This window comes from Bos taurus, chromosome 8 (assembly GCF_002263795.3).
Source record: "Bos taurus isolate L1 Dominette 01449 registration number 42190680 breed Hereford chromosome 8, ARS-UCD2.0, whole genome shotgun sequence".
NCBI classification, from domain to species: domain Eukaryota; kingdom Metazoa; phylum Chordata; class Mammalia; order Artiodactyla; family Bovidae; genus Bos; species Bos taurus.
In genome coordinates this window covers 22440739-22462833 of record NC_037335.1, presented here as the reverse complement: position 1 = coordinate 22462833, position 22095 = coordinate 22440739, and the positions used below count along the sequence as shown (strand labels likewise).

Sequence of the window (22095 nt, the reverse complement as noted above, 5' to 3'; positions counted from 1 at the left end):
GGTGCAGAGTCCACTCTGAGTCCAGCTTTTATTTCTAACTGCAAACTACAAAACTTTCTTTGATCTTTCTTTCCCAAGACACTACACTGACATAGTCCAGATCTCCTTGTTTTTACCCCAGGCCATTCCCTTCTGGGATAGTCTCAGGAACAATCAGCAAGTGCGTAGGCAGTGTTCATACCTAATGCCGACCCGGTGTTCCAAGGTCCATGCCCAGTCATACTCCCTTCTGGGTCTGGCCTTGGGGTCTGTAATAAGGCTATTATTCTAAGAAAAACGTGAAAAATAATCATCAACACAGTTTCTTGATATATGCTATTTTTCCAGGTGCTATTTCTATGAAATTTCTCAAGGCTGTGAAAGTACATTATTAGCAATTCCCACTACAGCACTCCCAATGCAGGGGGCTTGGGTTCAATCTCTAGTCAGGGAATGAGATCTCACCTGACAAATCAAGAGTTCAGATGCTTTAACTAAAGATCCCACGTGCCCAAATGAAGAGTGAAGAAGATACATGATGCAACTAAGACCTGGCACAGCCAAATAAATTAATATTTCTTTAAAATAATAATATAAAAAGCCCTAGGGCTAAACCTCTAGCTGTGTATGTAAGTATTCGCTCTTAGCTTTAAAAGTGGACTGTCCTTGCGTGGCAGGTTTATCCTCTGCTTTCAATAGGCTGTTTTTACACCCTTTTCCCCATACAGATCACTTTAATCACTTTTAACAAATTCCTTAAACAGAATGGGAAACTTGACATGAAACAGAATAGGAAATAAAAATGGAAATAGGAAAATAGGAAATAGAGGAAAAATAGAAAATAAAAATTTTTATGAGAAAAACACAAAGATGAAATTATGTATATGTAGGTATGTGGGCTGGAGAAGGCAATGGCAACCCACTCCAGTACTCTTGCCTGGAAAATCCCATGGACCGAGGAGCCTGGTGGGCTGCAGTCCATGGAGTCTCTAGGAGTTGGACACGACTGAGCGACTTCACTTTCACCTTTCGCTTTCATGCATTGGAGAAGGAAATGGCAACCCACTCCAGTGTTCTTGCCTGGAGAATCCCAGGGACGGGGGAGCCTGGTGGGCTGCCATCTATGGGGTTGCACAGAGTCGGACACAACTGAAGCAACTTAGCAGCAGCAACAGCAGGTATGTGGGCATACTGTTTATATAACAAGCATACAGTTTTCACTGTGGTTTAAAAGGATAGATCTAAGAAGATAAGGGGAGGGAATAATAGGGACAGCAAGACAATTGATATTTATAAAACAACAAAGGGTATGGGCTTGGTCTCTGAATTCCAGAATGCATGAAACTTGAGTAAGGACAAAATAAAAAAAGGCCATTTGTGGATAAAATCAGTGTGATAATAACAATTATAATATGTAAAAGTCATATTGTTGCTGTTGTAGTCACTAAGTTGTGTCCCACTCTTTTTCAACCCCATGGACTGTAGCCCACCAGATTCCTCTATCTATGGGATTCTCTGGACAAGAATACTGGAGTTGGTTGCCATTTTCTTCTCTAGGGGATCTTCCTCACTCAGGCATCAAACCTGTGTCTCCTACATTGGCAGGAGAATTCTTTATCACTGAGTCACCAGGGAAGCTCTACTACCAGTTTTCAAAGCTATAGAGTGATTTATATTTTATTGTCTTTTCAAGGGTTTCCCTCGTGGCTCAGAGGGTAAAGCGTCTGCCTACAACGTGGGAGATCTGGGTTTAATCCCGGGTTGTTCAAATGTTAAATGCCACAGAGGTGTCATTTTGACAACTGAATATTTTTGGTACTATGCGTGGCCATAAATGCTTGTTAATGAGTTCTAGTTAACAGAATGCTGAATAAATGAACTTTACTAAATATTAGGGTGAATCAGTTTTTATTCTAGTTTTTAAGTTGGGTAGAAAAGTGTATTTCTTTATACATATGGTTGTAAACTAGTGAAAGTTTAAAAACTTCAGTAGATGCAGTCTGAAAAACGAGATGCAAAAGATATGTAATTGAATTCATAAATTTGAACTGGGATATGATGAAACCTATTCAAGGGAGAGTTCAAGTTTTAAGAAAAATAATAGGAACACCACCAGAGAGGTAAAGCACTGAACTGAAAGTATCCATTAGCTTGTGGTAGCAGTTATTTTCTTATGTTTAATCTCTTGAAATTGTGTATAAATACCCATTATGCCTCCAAAAGGATTTAAAGAGAAAACTGGATACATAAAATGATTAAATTGTATAATTTCCTAAAGGAATATTTTTTGGGTTTGGCCCATAATGAAAACTTGTGAGGAGAAAGGAGGAATATTTTGAAATTAAATCCTCCTAACCAAATTAATTCTAATTTTCTCATTTTATTTAAGTGCAGCTGAACAATAAAAAATTAAAAGTAATTATTGACACATAATGAATATTAGTGATTTTTATGTTCTTTTTAAAAGTATCTTAGAATTAATATGTTAAAGCCTTCTGAATATAAATTAAATCACTGACTTGATATTAGTTAACCAACTCTTAATATATTTTTCACTTGTTGAGATATTAATGTCTTTGGCATTTAGGAAAAGTATAGCTTGCTAATTGATACATCATTCTTTTTCTCTGCTGCTGCTAAGTCGCTTCAGTCGTGTTCGACTCTGTGCGACCCCATAGACGGCAGCCCATCAGGCTCCCCCGTCCCTGGGATTCTCCAGGCAAGAACACTGGAGTGGGTTGCCATTTCCTTCTCCAATGTATGAAAGTGAAAAGTGAAAGTGAAGTCGCTCAGTCTTGTCCGACTCTTAGCGACCCCACGGACTGCAGCCAACCAGGCTCCTCTGTCCATGGGATTTTCCAGGCAAGAGCACTTTTTCTCTACTGGTATACAATTTCTGGTTTCCTAAGCTAAATGCCTTCTCAGAATTATGTTCTCATACTTCGTCTTGTCATCTTATTTTAAATATAACCCTTTAAGAAACACTTATGCTACAAGTTCAATGTTCAAGAGCTCTAATTTTACAGTCTTGGAAAACTGTAGATGGAATGGGCCCAAACTAACATCAACTCCTTATGAAAATGGGATTTCTGTATATGTATGGAAGAATATCATTTGCACTGTTTCTTCATATATTTAAATCTTTTAGAGATTATCCTGGATTCTAACATCTCTCAAAATTTGGACATTTTTCCATTTTCATTTCTGTTGTTCAGGGGTAATTTTTATCAGATGTGATCAAAATACCTCTCCATATTTGTACCAAATACATACATTTGTCTCCTGCTGTTATTTTTGGGAAAATAAACCTTTTGCTGATCTGAAATGAGGGATTGAGAAGATTGCCTAGCTTTTCAATGATAAAATAAGAGAATAGAAGAAAACCCAAGTAAGGGACTGGGAAATGGAACTTAAAATCTGTTCAAATACTATTGCATTTCACATTCTGCTCTTTAGTATTTATCTCTTTATCACCACCAACACTCAAGCCATCCCTCCTCCCAAAATCTTAAAGATAAATGTTTTCCTTCAGAAAATCAGAATTTAAAACTGCTGCCATCAACAGAGGATTCTGAGAAACATGAGAGGGGTCCCTGGTCTGGACTAGAGGAGTGAAAATAAGGTAAAAGGCAAAGCAGAAGGAAAGAGGATGACACATCCTAGAAAGTAGAATGCTTTGGCCATCGGATGCAAAGAGCTAACTCATTAGAAAAGACCCTGATGCTGGGAAACTTTGAAGGAGAAGGGGACAGCAGAGGACAAGATGGTTGGATGGCATCACCGACTCAATGGACACGAGTTAGACCAAGTTCCAGGAGATGGTGCAGGACAGGGAAGCCTGGCGTGCTGCAGTCCATGGGGTCACAAAGAGTCAACGGAATGGAGGGAACTGCGAACAGGTGCACAAATGGTAGACCAGATGGAATCCTAGAGATGAGAACATTCCATTAGTACTTAGTTACTCACTGGCAACTTTGATATATATAAAGTATATATTATATATGTAAAAATGTGAATCTTGCCCTATACTAGAAACTGGCTAAGACTACAGAGATGTAATCAGGGATTCCCAACTTCACTTCTAGGTGGTGGGCACATTTAACCTAGGTAAATAATGGTTAACAGTGTTTTCTTTTATGTTAAAGATGTTAAGAGTTAAAGTTGTGTAGTAGAGAGACCAAAAAAGACTGGTGAAATTTGGGTTCAATTAGAATTCCACTTGGCTTTGTCCCCAGACACTTCTCTCTATAACCAGTGACAATACTCATTTGCAATTTGGGCCTTGTCATCACAGCCAAACACACAAAAAATGATTTCTTTGGAATAACTTAGATTTTAGAGGGCGATTTCAGAGAGAAAAATCAATGTAGCTTACAGCACAAGTAGATTACTAACTGTTACAAAATTCTCTTTGTAATTTCTTTTATAACTTTCTATTTTATTCACTGTAGACAGAAAAAATACAGGCAGAAATGCTTTGAATACAAAATATACCACAGTACAAAAACTATTTGCTGATAAATTTGGTTCACTCAATTATTTGGAATAGAATAAGGGGAAAATTGAACTGAGGAAGTCATAGAAATTATTTTATTTAATCTTCTCATTTTACAGATAAGGAAATAAAGTCTGATGAGATACAATGAATTACCCATGGTCACAGAGCTAATAACTGGTAAGACCCCCTGTCTCCAGGCTCTGCATTCTAATTTTTGCAACACACTATTTTTTGTTGTAGCATTTGTATACTTAAAATGATACCTTTTAGGCATTCAGTTCAGTTCAGTCACTAAGTTGTGTCCAACTCTTTGCAACCCCATGGACTGTAGCACACCAGGCCTCCCTGTCCATCACCAACTCCCAGAGTTTGCTCAAACTCATGTCCATTGAGTCGGTGATGCCATCCAACCATCTCATTCTCTGTAAACCCCTTCTCCTCCTGCCTTCAATCCTTCCCAGCATGAGGGTCTTTTCCAGTGAGTCAGTTCTTCTCATGAGATGGCCAAAGTATTGGAGCTTCAGCTTCAACATCGGTCCTTCCAATGAATTTTCAGGACTGATTTCCTTTAGCATTGACTAGTTGGATTTCCTTGCAGTCCAAGGGACTCTCAAGAGTCTTCTCCAACATCACAGTTGAAGAGCATCAATTCTTCTCTGCTCAGCTTTCTTTATGGTCCAACTCTCACATCCATACATGACTGCTGGAAAAACTATAGCTTTGACTAGATGGACCTTTGTTGGCAAAGCAATGTCTCTGTTTTTTAATACGCTGTCTAGGTTTATCATAGCTTTTCTTCCAAGGAGCAAAATGTCTTTTAATTTCATGGCTGCAGTCACCATCTGCAGTGATTTTGGAGCCCAAGAAATAAAGTCTGTCACAGTTTCCATTGTCTCCCCATCTGTTTGACATGAAGTGATGGGACTGGATGCCATGATCTTAGTTTTTTGAATTTTGACTTTTAAGCCAGCTTTTTCACACTCTTCTTTCACATTCATTAAGTGGCTCTTCAGTTTCTCTTCACTTTCTGCCATAAGGGTGGTGTCATCTGCATATCTGAGGTTATGGATATTTCTCTCAGCAATCTTCATTCCAGCTTGTGCTTCATCCAGCCTGACATTTCGCATGATGTACTCTGCACATAAGTTAAATTTCATATGTTGTACTCTGCATATAAGTTAAATAAGCAGGGTGACAATATACAGCCTTGACATAATCCTTTCCCAGTTCGGAATCAGTCCGTTGTTCCATGTCCGGTTCTAACTATTGCTTCTTGACCTGTATACAGATTTCTCAGGAGATAGGTAAGGTAGTCTGGTATTCCCATCTCTTTAAGAATTTTCCAGTTTGTTGTGATCCACACAGTCAAAGGCTTTGACATAGTCAATAAAGCCAAAAGGAACAGACCAAGTAAGTGGCTATCCAGAGATGGCATACAGGTAGTATATTATGAGAAGTGGCAAATCATGGAGGACTTCTCTGAGAGCCATTAGGTCCCAAGTTCTTTGGAGTAGAGATATTGGGTTATTTATTTCTATATTCCCAGTGCCAACAATGTATAGCTTATTCAGTGGCTTTCTTCTGCTGACACACAGTAAGGAAGTAAGACAGTAGAAGGAGCATAGTCCAGGTTCAAAGTGAGAAAATCTGAGTTGATGGATGAATGACAAGACAAAGGTAGAAAACAGATAACAGTGAAAATATCAGAGGCATACTGGAACATTTAGAGGCTAAAGTCATGATACTTGGGGCTTACTTTAAAACAATTGAGCAAAGAGAAAATAAATGAAGGAAATATGGTAAAATAATAGCAATTATTAATGTAAGGTGATTGGTATATGGGCGTTTATTATGATATTCTCTCTACTTTGTAGACTATTTGCATTTTTATGATACAGCTAAATGTAATATTACATTTTCTCATTTCAATACTGTCACTGTTCTCAATTCTTATAGGAGAGAGAGCACCAGTTTGCAAATGTGAACCATCTCTGAGCCTAACTTTCTTTGCTGGGTCCACTTCTGTCCACTATCAGCAAGGAGTGTGAGGGTGATTAATCCGTTAAGGCAGATCACAAAATTTTTATGCTGAACTTCACCCAATAGGTGATGTTCAAATATGTGACACTTTCCTCATACTTGGCCTCAGAAGCTTGCAGACTTGAGGTAGAAAATCTACCGCTCCGGGGCCTTTCTAGAAAAGGCACTATAATTGCATCTACTTTCAGACTGTTGTTAGGATCTAGAGGATAATGTGTACAAATCACTCAGCACCTCGCCTGCAACAGGGTGAGCACCCAGTACGCATTAAGTATTTTTAGCAGCAGTCAAAATTGAAAAAAGAAATGTATTCAACTTCATCGGGAATCTCCACAGAGTAGTAGAGAAAAATCCCCACTTAGCATAACTCAGTTTTCTCACCTCAAAGGCATTGTGTGGGTCTTTCTCTCTGAACAAATGGAAGTTGTTTTTCTTTCCATAACAACATTAATTCTTTGGATTAGAGAGTGAGAAGGCCATTGGACGATTTCTGAACTCTGACTAAGCAGATACAAAGGAGATGATAAAAGCTGGGTTTGTTGAGCAGGTCTTGCTCATTCCAGAATGATGACACAAGTTTGGGTTAAGGATAGTGAAGATACATAAAGCGGTTGTACTGACATTTCAACTCAATTCTTTAAGCCATGTTTATTAATGCCCTGACTTCTGGATTCTCAGGCAACTACCCTCTCTCTCTGTGGAGGATGTTCATTTCAGAGGTGTGCCTTTGAGTGAACTGAAAGGACCCCGAGGAGAATGCCTGTCTTTCCTGCCCCCAGCCCCTCCTGTCCTCGGTAAATCTAAATGCAGGGCTTTCATCTTCTCATCTCTCAGCTTAGGTCTCCTTTTGTTTGGTGATGCCCAGTTAGGTTGCTTTGTGTTGGTTTCTCTGGGAGGCCTGCCAACCCCAGTCTCAGAAAATGTTCGAAATGATTGAGATCAAACGCTTTGAGACAGTGTTACATTTCCTTTTCTTCCCCAAGCTTGTCTTTGTTTAGTCCATGCCCTGTTTTGTCTTAAATCTCTCTCTCATGTAGTGCCTCTACAGCCAAAGAGATTGCTAGGTCGTAGAGTCATACTCTTTGAATTGATCCTAAGAGTCATCAAATCCACCTGCCCAATATAGGAATCTCTTTCACAATTCTAACCCACACTTGTGTTAAAATATGAATTGCACACACTTCATAAAAGGGAATTCATTACTACAAAGGGTGTTACTTTCATTTTTAACCTAGTTTTTAGAAATTTCTCCATATCTTTTAAGAAATAGAATTGCACAGAATGTCTATGTGATGAGTAGCTATCATATTCCCTCTTCTCTTACTTGTCTTTTCTTTATCAGATTAACCCCATTTTCTAAGCATTAAGGAGAAATTAACTATACAAGTAGAAGGTAGCCAGAAAAATAGACAGATACACTTCATGGAATTCATTCAACAAATGGCCCAAAGTATGGTTCAGAAACTGTACTACATTCTGGGGATATATACTAAATGATTCCATTCCCCCCAAATTCATATGCTGAAATTCTAACCTATCAATGTTGACAGTGTTAGGAAGGGGAATGTTTGGGAGATGATGTGATCATGAGGTGGAGGCGCTCTCATGAATGAGATTAGTGCCCTTATTAAAAAAAGTCCCCAGAGAGCTCCCTTGCTCTATCACAGGACACAGGAAGAATCCTCCCCAAACACTGAGTTTGCTAGTATCTTGATCTTGCACAGCTCAGCCTCCATAGCCTTAAGAAATACATGTCTGCTGTTTATAAGCTTTTGGTCTGTGGTATTTTGTTACAGAAGTCTGAATGGACTAAGACGCATAATAAGACTCTTAGCAGTGTCCTCACAAAGTTTACCATCTAGCAAGAAATACAGACATTAGAAAGGCAATTAACCAAAGACAGCCACAGGGTAAAAATGAAAGTGTATAACAGGAGCACTTTTCCTAGGTAGGTGGTCAGAGAAGTATCTCTGAGGAAAGAATATTTGATCTCAGACCTGAAAATATTTAGGAATTAGTCAGGCAAGAAAGTATGTGTGTGGAGGAGACAGAGGTGAGAAGGGGTGAAATAAGGTATTCTAGGCTGGGTGGTTGGTACTTGGGTGGTTCTGAAGTGAGGAGGAATTGAGTATATTAAAGGGAACATGAGAGGTTAGAACTTTGTGAGCAAGGGAGGGAGTCTCATGAGGCTGAATCTTATATGGTTTTGGACTTTATTATGAGAGTAATAAGAAATGAGGGGGGAATTTTAATTTGATAAGTCATAAGATTTCCAGACATTATACCACTTCAGCCCACCTGTCTTGGACAGACTCTAGTTATTCACCATTCTGCTTCAGATGTGGTGCAAGGCATTAACCACATGTGCTATGCAGGGTCTGATGAGTTCAGACTGGGCTGGGCTGTAGACTCCTCTGCCCTGGATATCCTAAATGGTGTTATTTGCTCAGATGGCCACTAAGTCATGGCTTATTATATAAACCCTGTGGTCTAGTAAACCAATGCCCTGTTTGAGTTGGATTTTTGACCCTAGGTGGACTACAAGGGAACCTTATGCCAAACAGGGATGTCAAGGATTAAATTCATATTCTCTTTCTGCATCTTATTTAATCTGTATAATTTGAGTTTTGCTGTCATTTTGATTTTTCTTCTTTCTTCCATAATATGTTTCTTATTATAAAAGCAAACTTGTAAAATATAGAAAAACATGGCAAAAATAGAAATCATCAATAATTAAATAGAAATAGCTACTATTATCACTGCTATTTATCTTTCTATAAGTATCATTTTCTACACCTGAGATCATATTGTGTTGTATTATAGCCTGTTTTTTTCCATTATTATTAGGTCATAAGAATTTATTTTCCACTGTAATTAAATGGTCTTCATATGTGCTTCTTATTTAAGGATGTTTAAGCTTCCTGATATTTTACTTTACAAAAGAATATTTTTATATTTAAATATTTGCTTGTATTTCAGAATATTTCCTCAGATTAGAACCCTACCAACATATTTAAAACTTCCTTGATACGTAATTACAAATTGCTTCACCAAATCTGCTGACTAAATTTATACTTCTACCTGCACTGTATATTTTGAACAAACCATGCTAATTAAGGTCTTCCCTTGTAGCTCAGCTGGTAAAGAATCCACCTGCAATGTAGGAGACCTAGGTTCGATCCCTGGGTTGGAAAGATCCCTTGGAGAAGGGAAAGGCTACCCACTCCAGTATTCTGGCCTGGAGAATTCCATGGACTATATAGTCCATGGGGTTGCAAAGAGTCGGACATGACTGAGTGAATTTCACTTTCATGCTAATTAATAGGAGAAAATAAAATGTCATTATTATTTTAATTTTCATTTGTAATTATTAATGACATTAATGATTTAAAATTTTGTCATAAGCCACTTCTATCTCCCTTTGGATAAACTGTATCTTTTTTTTCCTATGTATGCATAGTGATCTTACTAAGTTTCTTATACATTTGTGTAATCCTTTTTTATATAAGGATTTTAATCCTTAGTTTTCCATAGCTCCCATAAATATTCATCTCAATCCATTTGGAAATTTTAATTTTGTGATATAATAATATAGATAAATCTTTAAATACAGCCTTTTCTGTGTACATACCATTTGAGTGTTATTGTAGTAAAAAGGAAAAAACCACAGAGGTTTCCTTGCCTGATTTACTTTCTCTTTCAGTTTGACATGAGCCTAAAAAAAAAAAAAGTAAAGTAAAAAACAAGCTTTCATGGGCTTCACTCTAAATAAATCTTATATAAATCCTTTCAAATGCAGTTAGAAATAAGTCAGGAAGAATCTTATTTCTCTAATAAAACTAAAGACTTAAAAATGTAATTGAGGGTATGAGTTGGGGCCTGCAAAGATTGTATTCCAAGACTTGCCTTAATATTTTATAGTGTGCATGTATTTCATTGAAGACAGAAAAAATTAATAAGACTCACATAATTCTTTTCTGGTACATGGTAATTACTCAACCACCATCAAATAAATGGAGTTAACTTATTATTTGTTGTAACTTTTATTTAAATTCTAATCTTAACCCAGTTCTCCTTAGGAAGGACTTTGAGATCAAACTGTTCCGAACCTACTTTCTAATGTATAAAATGAGGATAAAAATTTAGACTAAACACCACAGTGTATGTAAAATACTGAGCCTAGAGGCATCATCCAGGAGACGGTCTGTTAGTGCTACATGTCTCTACTCGGCCTCTCACTCCTGTCTCAGGGTAGGAAAGATTCTGTAGTTCTTGAGAAAGAACATATGTGTATCTGAGTGCGGGCAGCCTACACTGGCATAACCCCAGTAGCATGTCAGGCTATCCAAGTGGAAAAATAAATGCTAGCTGAATTTTGCATATTGAGAGTCAACTGTGCAGCTAGTATTGTGTGAGGCACTGGTCATACTGAGAATAATAGAACTCACTGCCTGCATTCACAAAGGAGTATTGGAACCTTTTGAGTAAACACTGAGAAATGCTGATCAAACTAATTTACCACTAGGTCCAGCTTTGCCTATTCTGCTGCTCCAATTTAAAATTTTCCTGGAAACAAGAAATGATCACACTGACCGCCTGGCACTGGAGTATGGGGGAGATCAGCTCTGCACATGTACCATGTGATAATCCAGAAGAATCAAAGAAAATAACGTATTTATTTAGTCAACTAAGTAAGGAGGCAGGGTACAGCACCCCACGGTACCATCTAATGTCAGAAGAAGTGGTTTTCATGTGATTCTGATGAAATATTCCAATAAAAAAATTCAAATAATAAAAGTAAGTCACTTGCTCCCAGAGGAATTGCTGACTCTTTCTTGTATAGGGCATATTACTGACCACATAACTCTGTGGGATTTTCAAGTTTCTTGGGACAACACTGCTTTTAATAGTAAGTAAAACAAATTTATAAAAATTCTTATGATTCACATTTTTCTTATACAATTCTTTTTTTTTATTTTCAAGCTATATATTCTTAAAGTTTCGCAAAATGGAGACATTTAATCTTAGAGAAGAGATTAACCTTTTATCTACCTGGTTTGTTTTACTTAGTAGGATAGGAACATATGTACTATAACCTACAAAATATATGATATCAACTGCCAGCATAGAAGTCACTGAATCTTTTTTACAGGCAGTTTTTTCTCTTAAACTAGAAGAAATCCTAATTTAAAGAGTACATGTAAAAGAAAAAGAGAACTTGTGCTCATTTCTTTCAATTTGTGTGTATCTAATGTTTCTCCAGAATTAAGTATAAATAAAACAAATTTTAGATGTGTTTTTGTTTATTATTTCCAAAAGATCTGACTCAAACACATTAAATAATTTCAGATGGAAGCTCTTTATTCCTAAGGCTCTTTATTCCTTTATTCCTCTTTATTCCTTAAGAAACCATCCACTTAAATATCAGGTGAGTCTTTGTGCTTCCAAATTATATTACCACTATTCAATTAAAAATGTGGTAAGTGGACTTTTGTTACCACCTTGGTAACACTCTTGGCTTCTTCTCTCTTCGCACCTAATTATTTACTTGACTTTTCAGGGAGCTATTTGCACAGCCTAATGGGCAGCCCATCATCAGTTAAAGTCACCTGTCTGGTTCAGAAGTGTTGGATTTGAGGGAGATCAGGCAGAATATAAAAATTGAAAAGAAAGGACAGGAAGGGAAAAGAGAAAGGAAGAGAGAAAAAGAAAAACAAAGAACAGAAAAAAGAAAAAATCTTAGGGTAATATAGATGTGTTTTCATTACTTTGGATATTTTCTGAATCTTTTGCAATGTAGTTCATCACTGCCCCAGCAGATTTATTTTCTCTCAAGTCTGGGTTGTAGGAAGTTTAAAAAAGGCACTGGAAAGTGATAGAAGTCTTCCATCCTGGTATCTTCTAAGTATAGGCAGTCCATGTCCAGTCATGAGGCATTTGCTGGATCATTGTCATTTTATAAGTTAAAGCCAAGGGAAACACTCACACAAACATCACTAACACCCTTAAGGCAACAACCACTCTGGAGATTGTGCATTGAGATAGGAATTATTATCATTTTCTACCCCTGGTCTTTCTGATCACTTGTATGCCTTCCAACATATAGATAGGTCCGAAGGAACATACATGTGATTTAACCTTATAATGTGTAGGTAGAATTGCTTGGTACACACAGAATTCAGCTCAGGTGCTATGTCTGGGGGAAAAACTATTTTAAGTGATTTAGAAAGAGTGCTATAAATCTGAAACTGATTTTAACAGGTTCTAAAGTGTAGCTATAATTTGAGTCACATATATAATTTTGCTTGCTATAATTTCTAAATATTTTATTTTGAACTTTATTAATTTGCTTCCTTAGTTTTCAACTATTCTGATAAACATAAAAAGGAGTGCCAAGAATTCCTCTTCTTTCTTACTATGTTCTTTCTACAACTTGGTTTCTTATTTAACTTCCTGTAATTCACCAAAAGGCCAGGAATTAATTTTATATAATTTATTTGGAGTGTGTGTATGTGTGTGTTTGAGAGAACAAGACATAGAAAGAGAGAGAGAGGATCATCAAAAAAGGCTGCCTTGGTAGTGTTGCCATAAGTAGAGAGAATTATCCTTGAACACAATTGTGCTGTTAAGCTGCTTTTTGGGTACAGGGGTCATAACAACTTTTTAGAGAGTAGAAAAACAAAAAGTGAAAGAAAAGGAGAGTTTCCTTGTGACAGAATTATGTCAGAACATATATGTTTTGTACATTTATCTTTGCTGCCATAATTTAGTTTATATTGAATTTTCATATTTATTAATTTCTATGGTATATGCCTTGCACTGGATACATAATGAGAATTTCTAAACCTGCAGCTTCTTAGAGGAAAGTGTAAAATTATTAAATGTGTTCACATAAACTTAAAAACATACTATTTTGGTCTTTATTCTCTCGGCTATAAAGAAAAATGTTAAATTCACATTTTTTTTCCTCCACAGCTTTGTCTCTGTCCCTCTTTCTACTGTTCTGACTTCCAGTGTGGGGTAATGTGTTTGTGGTTTCAGTTGCTGGCTATGTTCAGGGGCTTTCAGCTATGCATGAGGAACAACAGAACAGCTTTTAGTTAAGGGTAACTATATACCAGTCACCAATAGCCGTCAGCATTTTGAGAGGTTAGACTTTACCAGGATATCCTTGAATGCTGGATATTGAAAAGGAAAGAAAGCAATCTATAAATGTGCATAAAACTGTAACTGTGATAAAATAAAATCTTTAGGAAACGTCTCATTTATTTCTCATTCAATTTGAGGGTAGCTCCATTTTGTTTATAATCATAATGCTTTCTTAATCAACCTGGACTTGCTTTCTTTAAGTATTCCCCTTCCCTTCTGGCCTTGGTGTGCCTTCGAGTCTCAAACAGGAAGACAAACTCTAAGGATGTGAGATAAAAGGAATAGCTTCTTCTCTGTACGTGCTGAAGTACGTTTAAAAAATGTTTGAACAAGTCCTCAAAATCTGAGCCAAAAAGAAAGAAAGAAAAGGAAAATGATACAGAACAAAAGAGTAGAAGTTTGTTACACACACGCAAATGCACATACTTGTATCTTTGGAGGTTCTTGGTTCTCTGGTTACCTTCTTACCCTGAAAATTATGTTGGCATGTTTTCTTCTGAAAGCCACATCACATCACAGATCTGATACTTGTAATGTCAAATATTAGCTTTAATATATAAGACACTGTATGCCTTTTAAACAGAAACAGTTTATAGTCATACTAAGAGAAATTTCTAAATTTCCTTCTTAATTTTACAGATATTATAATAGAAACACTAGTGATTGAATCAATACAGTTGATTGCAACTGAGAGTTGTTTTCTGTGTAAAGTCCTTAGCCATATCTACTCTGGATCTGACAGCAAAAACAGTAGATAATTACTCAGACTCTGGATCGAGACTGCCTGGTTTCAAATCCTGGCTCTGCCCCTGGAAGCTACATGGCCTTGAGCAAATTGCTCAACTTCTCTACCTCAATTTTTCATCTGTAGAATGGCCAAACTAACAGTACCTATTTCAAAGGGTGGTTGTGAGAATTAAATGACTTGAAAGATGTTTAAAATTGCTCCTGGTACATAGAAATCGTCAATAAATGTTAACTATTATCATCAGTCAATCACCTCTGCAGTGCTTGGGAGCTCAAACTGGACATTGTTTTTTGGGAGGAAATTGATGGCTGCATATTACTGTATATTCCACTAGTTGCTGTTATTAGAGGAAACATTTAAAGGCTATTGACCAAGGAGGGAGTTAGCCTTGTGTAGTTGGATCCTGCCAGTTGTAGCCATCCCAGACCTGGCTGCCCACTTCCCTGACTCGCCTGGCCTTCTTTCACTTTTGCAAATCTGCTCCCTCATTTTTAACTTGGGGTTTTAATCATTTACATTGATTAGCCGTTTGGCACCTCCTCTTTCTGTCTGCTTTGTCTGTCTCTCAAAACGATGATTTCCAGCTTGCTCTGACCCTGGTATTTAGCTCCTAAGATGTCCTCAACACCTCCGTGTGCATCATCCTTCAATGCCTATTTTGTCTCATTCAGCCTTGCCTCCTCTTTTTCCAGCTCCCTGCTCCAGGGCTTATGGCAGAAAGAGGCCTTAGAAAGCATTGGTTTGGTAGCTTAATATTCAAACCCTAGGAAAGGCACTCCTTGGTTTCATAGAAGCTACAGAATGTAGCAGTGATCCACACATTTTAGGGTACACCAGAATTATTTGGGGTGTGTTTAAAATGCAGATTTCTGAACCTTTTTCCCAGAGATTCTGATTAAGTCTTTGATGGGGCTGATGAATTGGCATTTTAATCCACATGCTAGGTGCTTCTGAAGCAGACTAGTCTAAGAAGCTTAATTTGAGAGACACTTGACTAAATTTCTGTCCTTGAATATATAGTCTGCTATATTGGCCTTTTCTACAAACTCCTTTCTTGCTTTCTGGAAAACACTGGGCACCGGGCCCACAATTATGCCTAAAAATAAATATATAGTGAAAAGGAAGAGGGTGCAGAGATAGCATTTTCCCCAGGGTTAGAATTTTTTCATGCCTCCCAATTCTTACAGCAATAAGTTAGTTGGCCAGTAATATACTTTTATCCATATCTTACCTTTCAGAAGACAGAAAAGAACCCATACTTTTCCCAAACTACACTTCCATATTATTCTTAAAGAATTATCTATTTACCCCTTTAGCATTTCAGATATTTTCAGAATGATCACTTACCCCTTTAGAAGAATATGCAGCCAGAAGATTTGGGAGAAAACTGAAATGAATTCTCTGAGCTATGATTCTTGAGTCAATTCTTCACTCCAATTTCCGCACCCCCTCTTTTAGGCATCTTCATACCCACATGCCTGAATTTGAGCCTTATGTCACTACCACTAACCTCAAGCCAGAGGCCAAGAGAGAAGAATAGAGCTTTCTTCACCGAGCAAGGCTGAGTAATGCCATAGTCTCACCTTCCCTGGGGCTCAGTGTGCCACTGTAGCCCAGCCAACTCTGGTCTTTTCTGGGAGTCGTCCAGCCCCAGCCTCCTGCTTACATGACCTGAGTGCGCTATCCTTGCCAGACTTTGAAACTTCTATCCATGAAGCATTTAAACTACACAGGCAATGCCGAAACCCATTCTTCCTTCCTGGCTTCTCTGGTTTGGTAAGTCTTCCTTTCTGTAACACAGTCGTGTGTGGAGCATAATTTGATAGAGCCTGGCTCTGTACTAGAAAAGGAAAACATGGTCTCTGCACTCCAGGAGTTCATCAGCTAGCCAGGAAGTCAGAAAAATAAAAGGCTCAAGTGCATGGTGAATTGAGCCATAACTGAGGATAGGCCAAGTGCACCAAAGTGTTGTCCCACACTGATCTGTGATCAACAGTGTCCTTGGAGCCTTTGAGGCTCCTGGGATCCAAGTACCACAGTCACCTAAGCTCTCTCTCCTCATGACTGAGGTCCTAGGTCTCTAATGCATAACCTAAGTCTCACCTAATGGCAGCATCTTCTAAGCTCTTCCTTTACTGTTAATAAAACATAAAAAGTGCTTCCACCTCCCCTCCATAGGAAATTAGTTTTTCATCAATTGAAATCCTATAATACTTTACCTCAGCATTCCTGTGGTGCTTACCAAAGTTTACCTTGCATTATGGCTATTTAAATACATGCTTTCTCTCCCTTCCAGATTAGAGATTCCCTGAGAGCGTGGACTACTCACCTCAGTGCCTTGCATGGAGCACCATACATAATTAATTAATGCCTAATACATATTTGAACAAGTGAATCAACAAGGACAACAAAACCCTTCTGATAAAAGATCTTGAACCTGACGTATCAGAGATTTCCCTAGTATGAATCATTTCCTTTTGGTTTTAGATTTTGCAATCCTCCACCTCTGGTCTTGGAAGAGGGGGAAGCAGGGAACCAACCAACTCAGGCCTTCAAATTCTGATAAATTTTAGCAGATCCAGGAGTTTTTGTCTATAAATAATAGGTTGAAAGACAAATATCAAAAATTCCAGTTATTCTATGTTTATATGTTAGTAAATACTCTGCTCACAAAAATCAGATGTGTAAATCTGAAGGCTAAGTTGTGCAGTTTATTGAGGAAAAGACACAGTGAAAACAATGGCAGGAGAAACTCTTTATAACTGCCGATTTAAAGTACTTTATCTTGACCTTGAAGACTAAGTAAAAAAAATACCGCATGTAGAATATTTACATAATTGTTAGGACAGCAGATAAAATAATGAAAGGGAAGAAAGTTGAGCATTTACATAGAACTTCTCCATTAGGCCCTATGTAAATGGCTTTTGTGTAGAGTATCTATTCAATATCTATAGCCACTGGGTGACATGGGTGTTACTGACTCGAAGGAATCTAAGAAACTTAGACAAGATCACTTGTTCAGTATGTGGAGGAGGCAGGCTACACATCTAGTTCTATCTAACTCCAAGTCCCATCTTCTTTAATTATGTTGGTTAAGTATCAAAGATGTAGCTGAGTCACCAAAATGAGGTAACAGAGATGTCTCATTTTAATATATTTTTAATGTATTATAAGTAAAATTAATAATTTATTCACTCTGCAGATGTAGTCTTTTAGTGGCTACATTATTGTTTGAAGTTCTTGTGTATTATAATATGCAGCATGGGAACAGAGGCACATGATTGCACTAAATGGCCTTCGAAGTATAGTATAAAGTGATTAGATTTAGTATGTGTGAAAATCCCCAAATAAGTCATCATACAATTAAAAAACACTGAGGTTATGATTTGGTGACCTTCTGGAAGGAGTGCCCCATGCTACTGATACCTGTCCTCATCATAAGAGATTGGAGTTGACGGATAGGAAGGGGAGGCATTTAAATTCTTCCCAACTCACTTTTCTTGGTAATTTTCAGTTGTTTTATTTATAAAATGGGAAAAATAATAGTACCCACTTGGTACAGATATAAAACTAGATAATTTATATAAAGTGCTCATTAGAATGACTGAATAAATCATCTATTTTAACTATTGTTCTTAAAGTACAAACATTCACTCATTCAACATTCATGTACCAAATACATATTGAGTATCTCAAAGTGCCAGGCAGGATAAATACAATGTGAATAAGACAGACAAGATTATTGACCAATGAAATTAAGATTTAATTTGAGTAGTTGTATTGCTAATAATCGGAGAAGGCAATGGCACCCCACTCCAGTACTTTTGCCTGGAAAATCCCATGGACGGAGGAGCTTGGTGGGCTAGAGTCACTAGAGTCGGACACAACTGAGCGACTTCACTTTCACTTTTCACTTTCATGCATTGGAGAAGGAAGTGGCAACCCACTCCAGTGTTCTTGCCTGGAGGGTCCCAGGGTCGGGGGAGCCTGGTGGGCTGCCGTCTATGGGGTCGCACAGAGTCAGACACGACTGAAGCGACTTAGCAGCAGCAAGAATTACTGCAGTGTGATACAGAGACAGGGAGTGTGCAAGGGATGTTGGAAAATGGCATCAATAGACTTGCTTGACACGGGGTTGTCACGAACTTTCAATTTGTTAAAATTGGAATTAATCAATCCAGGGATTGAACCCTCATCTCCTACGTTGCAGACAGATTCTTTACCATCTGAGCCACCAGGGAAGTCTTTGTGGTAGCAGGTGTAAATTTTACACACCATACGGCTTAAGCAAATAAAGAAGATTTTAAAATATATATATATTTATTTGGCTGCACCAGGTGGCACACGGGATTTTTTTTTTTCAATTATGATATGTGAACTCTTAGTTGTAGTATCTGGGATCTAATTCCCTAACTAGGGATTGAACCCGGGCCCCCTGCTTTGGGAACATGGAGTCCCAGCCCCTGGAACACCAGGAAAGTCCCAAGAAGACATTTTATTTTATTCCAAATGAACCTAGTGACTTTCAAGTCCATTAATGTTGAAAGACTTGAATTTATTAAATCAGTATCACTGAGGCTTTTTTGTGTTAACACACAGGGCTATTTGATTCTTGCCTCCTGTGTTCTCTTTTCCTTCTCTGAGGGGCCTACCTTTGCTTCTCACATGGGAAAGACTGTCTCTGCCAGAATTGTTCCTGTTCTCTTGCTGTGTAAGTGCATGGTGGCTGCTGCTGGAAACTCGGTGGTCTACCTCTGCTGACTCACTGCTCTCTCATGAAGCTTGGCACTGTGACTCAGTTGCATCCTCTGTTCATTCCTGGCTTTCACCAGTCTCCCTGCAGCTTCTGCTGAAGGCTCTCCTATCCCCATTTTATTCTTTAATAACTGGCCATTTTGACCTGTTATCTTTTGTGATAACTGCTTGTGAGAAGATGATTTCTCAATTAGCTTCATTAGACATACAAAAGATTTTGGGATCTCTTATGTATCTCAAGGTATTCTAAGCTGGAGGAGGCTCTTTCAATATATGCCCTGCCTAGGTCTGTGAGTAAACCTTTTCACTTTGCTCTGGCTACTCCAGTTGACAAAAGACCCTCCAGAACTCTATATCCTTCCAGAGCTTGAAAAAGGAGCACAGAGTCCCTTGTTTTTCAATCCCAAAACCCATCTGGGTACCTCTACCTCCCACTCAGATTTGGACCCTGAGGTGAAAACTCTCACTAGCATCTGAACTCCCTTGATCTTTTTTTCCTGTTTCTTTGCTGGCTTCTCCTTCCCTCAGTACAGAAAGGATTCCTACTTCTCTCTCTATGGTACAAAATCTGCTCTTGAATGATCATAAATTCTTATAGATTCTATTGTCTAAAGAAGAGAGTACTCTGAATTCACCAGACTTTTAGATGTGTGTTGGGCGGTGGGGTGGGGAGTGGAGGTGGAGCAGGGGAACAAGGGATGGGGCTTACAAAAAAAAAAGCTTTCTCTTTCAAAGTTTGTGTCTTTATCACTGATATTCAAGGTCCTTTTTTGGAGAATAGTCTTTTTTTCTTGTGAGATTTCCCTCTCTCAACATTATAGTTTGTTTCCTTAACACATTAAGCCCCAGCCTCAGAGTTTACAGTCAATGATACATGAAAAGGAATTGGCAAGAAGGAAAAATACAGTATATTGGGTAATGTTTCAAAATCTTATTGTTAGATTGTCTTTGTCTGCTGCTTTTCTGATTTCTCTTCATTCTCCCACATTGTCAACAATAATATTAATCAAGACATTATCGGTGAATAGCGTCAGTTCTTTCTATATATTTTCTTTCACTGCCTAACATAGTTTTGTGCCTGTAGTTCTTCTCTTCTTTGAGAACATGTATCCTTGTGAGATTTGCTGAAGGTAGGGACTTTTTCCCCTAGAAAAATGCACTCAAGTATATAACACATTGTCTTAGTCATTAAGGCTGTTGTAATTAAAAAGAAAACAAAAACATAGACTAGGTGACTTGAACAACAAACATTTGTTCTCACAGCTCTGGAGACTAGGAAGTGCAACATCAAAGTGTTGGTGAATTCTGCCTGATGTGGACCTACTTTGTGGCTCATAGACCACTATCTGCTCACTGTTTCCTCACATGGCAGAAAGGGCAAAGCAGCTCTCTAGGGTCTCTTTTATAAGAGCACTAACTCCATCAAGGAGGGCTCCACCCTCAATACCTAGTCACCTCCAAAATCTCACCTCCTAATACAACCACACTGTGGGGAGTTAGGATTTCAACATATGACTTTGGGGAGGATACAAACATTCAGTCCATAGCACATGTGAAATTTTTTAAATTCGTTTAAGAGGTTTATGGAAGTTCTTAACTCCATTAACTTCTATTAATGAAACCATGAGGGATACAATTTCCTGAGTTTAGACAACTTGTCTGCCTTGTTCATTGCTATAGTCGCAAGGCCTGAAACAGTTCTTGCCACTTAAAAAGTACTCAGAATCGATTATCCAGTTAAATGAAAAAATTAATATCTCCAACTCTTACCTCTCTCCTGAATTCTAGCTCATTTTGCTAACTGCCATTCAGATATCATATCAGAACATTAAACTCAATATATCCAAACAACCATTATCCTTTACTTTTGTTGCCTGTTCAAATCAATATTTTATTCTTCAGAGTCACTCTGATGCTACTGTCAGCATCTTTGACTCCTTCTTTTCTCCGTTTACATTTAGTTGGCTTTTCCAAACCCTACTGATTCTATCTCTACAATATTTCTCAGTTTCCCACAATCTATTGTAATTCTATGAAAAAGGTACTTTGGGGGTTATCTATCCATCTTCAAATGATCCACAAGCTTCAATCCCTCACTCACAGGATGGGTTCCAGGAAGCTATGTTTATCTCCTGCCCCCTTGTCCATAGTTGGTTGGACACCTGATCAAAGCTAGGCCATTCACATTCTGTCTTTTAGGAATCTGGAATTCGGACTGAGAAATTCTAACTCACCTTAGATTAATTCCTCAAAAAGAGGATATATAAAAACTAGAGTTTTGAGATATCTACCTTCAACCAAGTGGAGTGAATAGCAGAGGAATAAGGTGCTGAGAGAAAAGAATTATTTCATTCCAAGAACAGGAAGAGCCAGCAAGTCAGAATCCAGAGCCACATCCAGGGTTCCTGACTTCCCCTCCCCAGGTTTCTTTCTATTCTCGAAGTCTGGCTGTAATCCTTATCATGAGACCTGTAGTGCACCCATTTTTATTCTTATATCCTTTTATTTTTCTTTTTAAAAATTTATTATTTTATTTTAATTGGAGGCTAATTACAATATCATGGTGGTTTTTGCCATACATTGACATGAATCAGCCATGGGTGTACATGTGTCCCCCATCCCGAACCCCCCTCTCATCTCCCTCTCTGTCACATTCCCTGGTTTGTCCCAGTGCATCAGCTTTGAGTCTACTGTTTCATGCATCAAACTTGGACTGGTCATTTCACATATGGTAATATACATGTTTTAATGTTATTCTCTCAAATCATCCCACCCTCACCTTCTCCCACAGAGTCCAAAAGTCTGTTCTTTATATCTATGACTCTTTTGCTAACTTGCATATAGGGTCATTGTACCATCTTTCTAAATCCCATATATATACATTAATATACTGTATTGCTGTTTTTCCTTCTGGCTTACTTCACTC

The 22095-nt window shown here is 37.9% G+C and overlaps 1 long non-coding RNA gene across 1 annotated transcript; it reads right to left on the bottom strand.

Moving 5' to 3' along the window:
- Positions 1-1870: 1870 nt before the first annotated feature.
- Positions 1871-16721, bottom strand: LOC101907986 (uncharacterized). Its single transcript, XR_235494.5, has 3 exons — positions 15762-16721; positions 10149-10232; positions 1871-3906 (listed from the first exon to the last, which is right to left on the bottom strand). It is a non-coding gene; the product is annotated as an uncharacterized lncRNA (long non-coding RNA).
- Positions 16722-22095: the final 5374 nt, after the last annotated feature.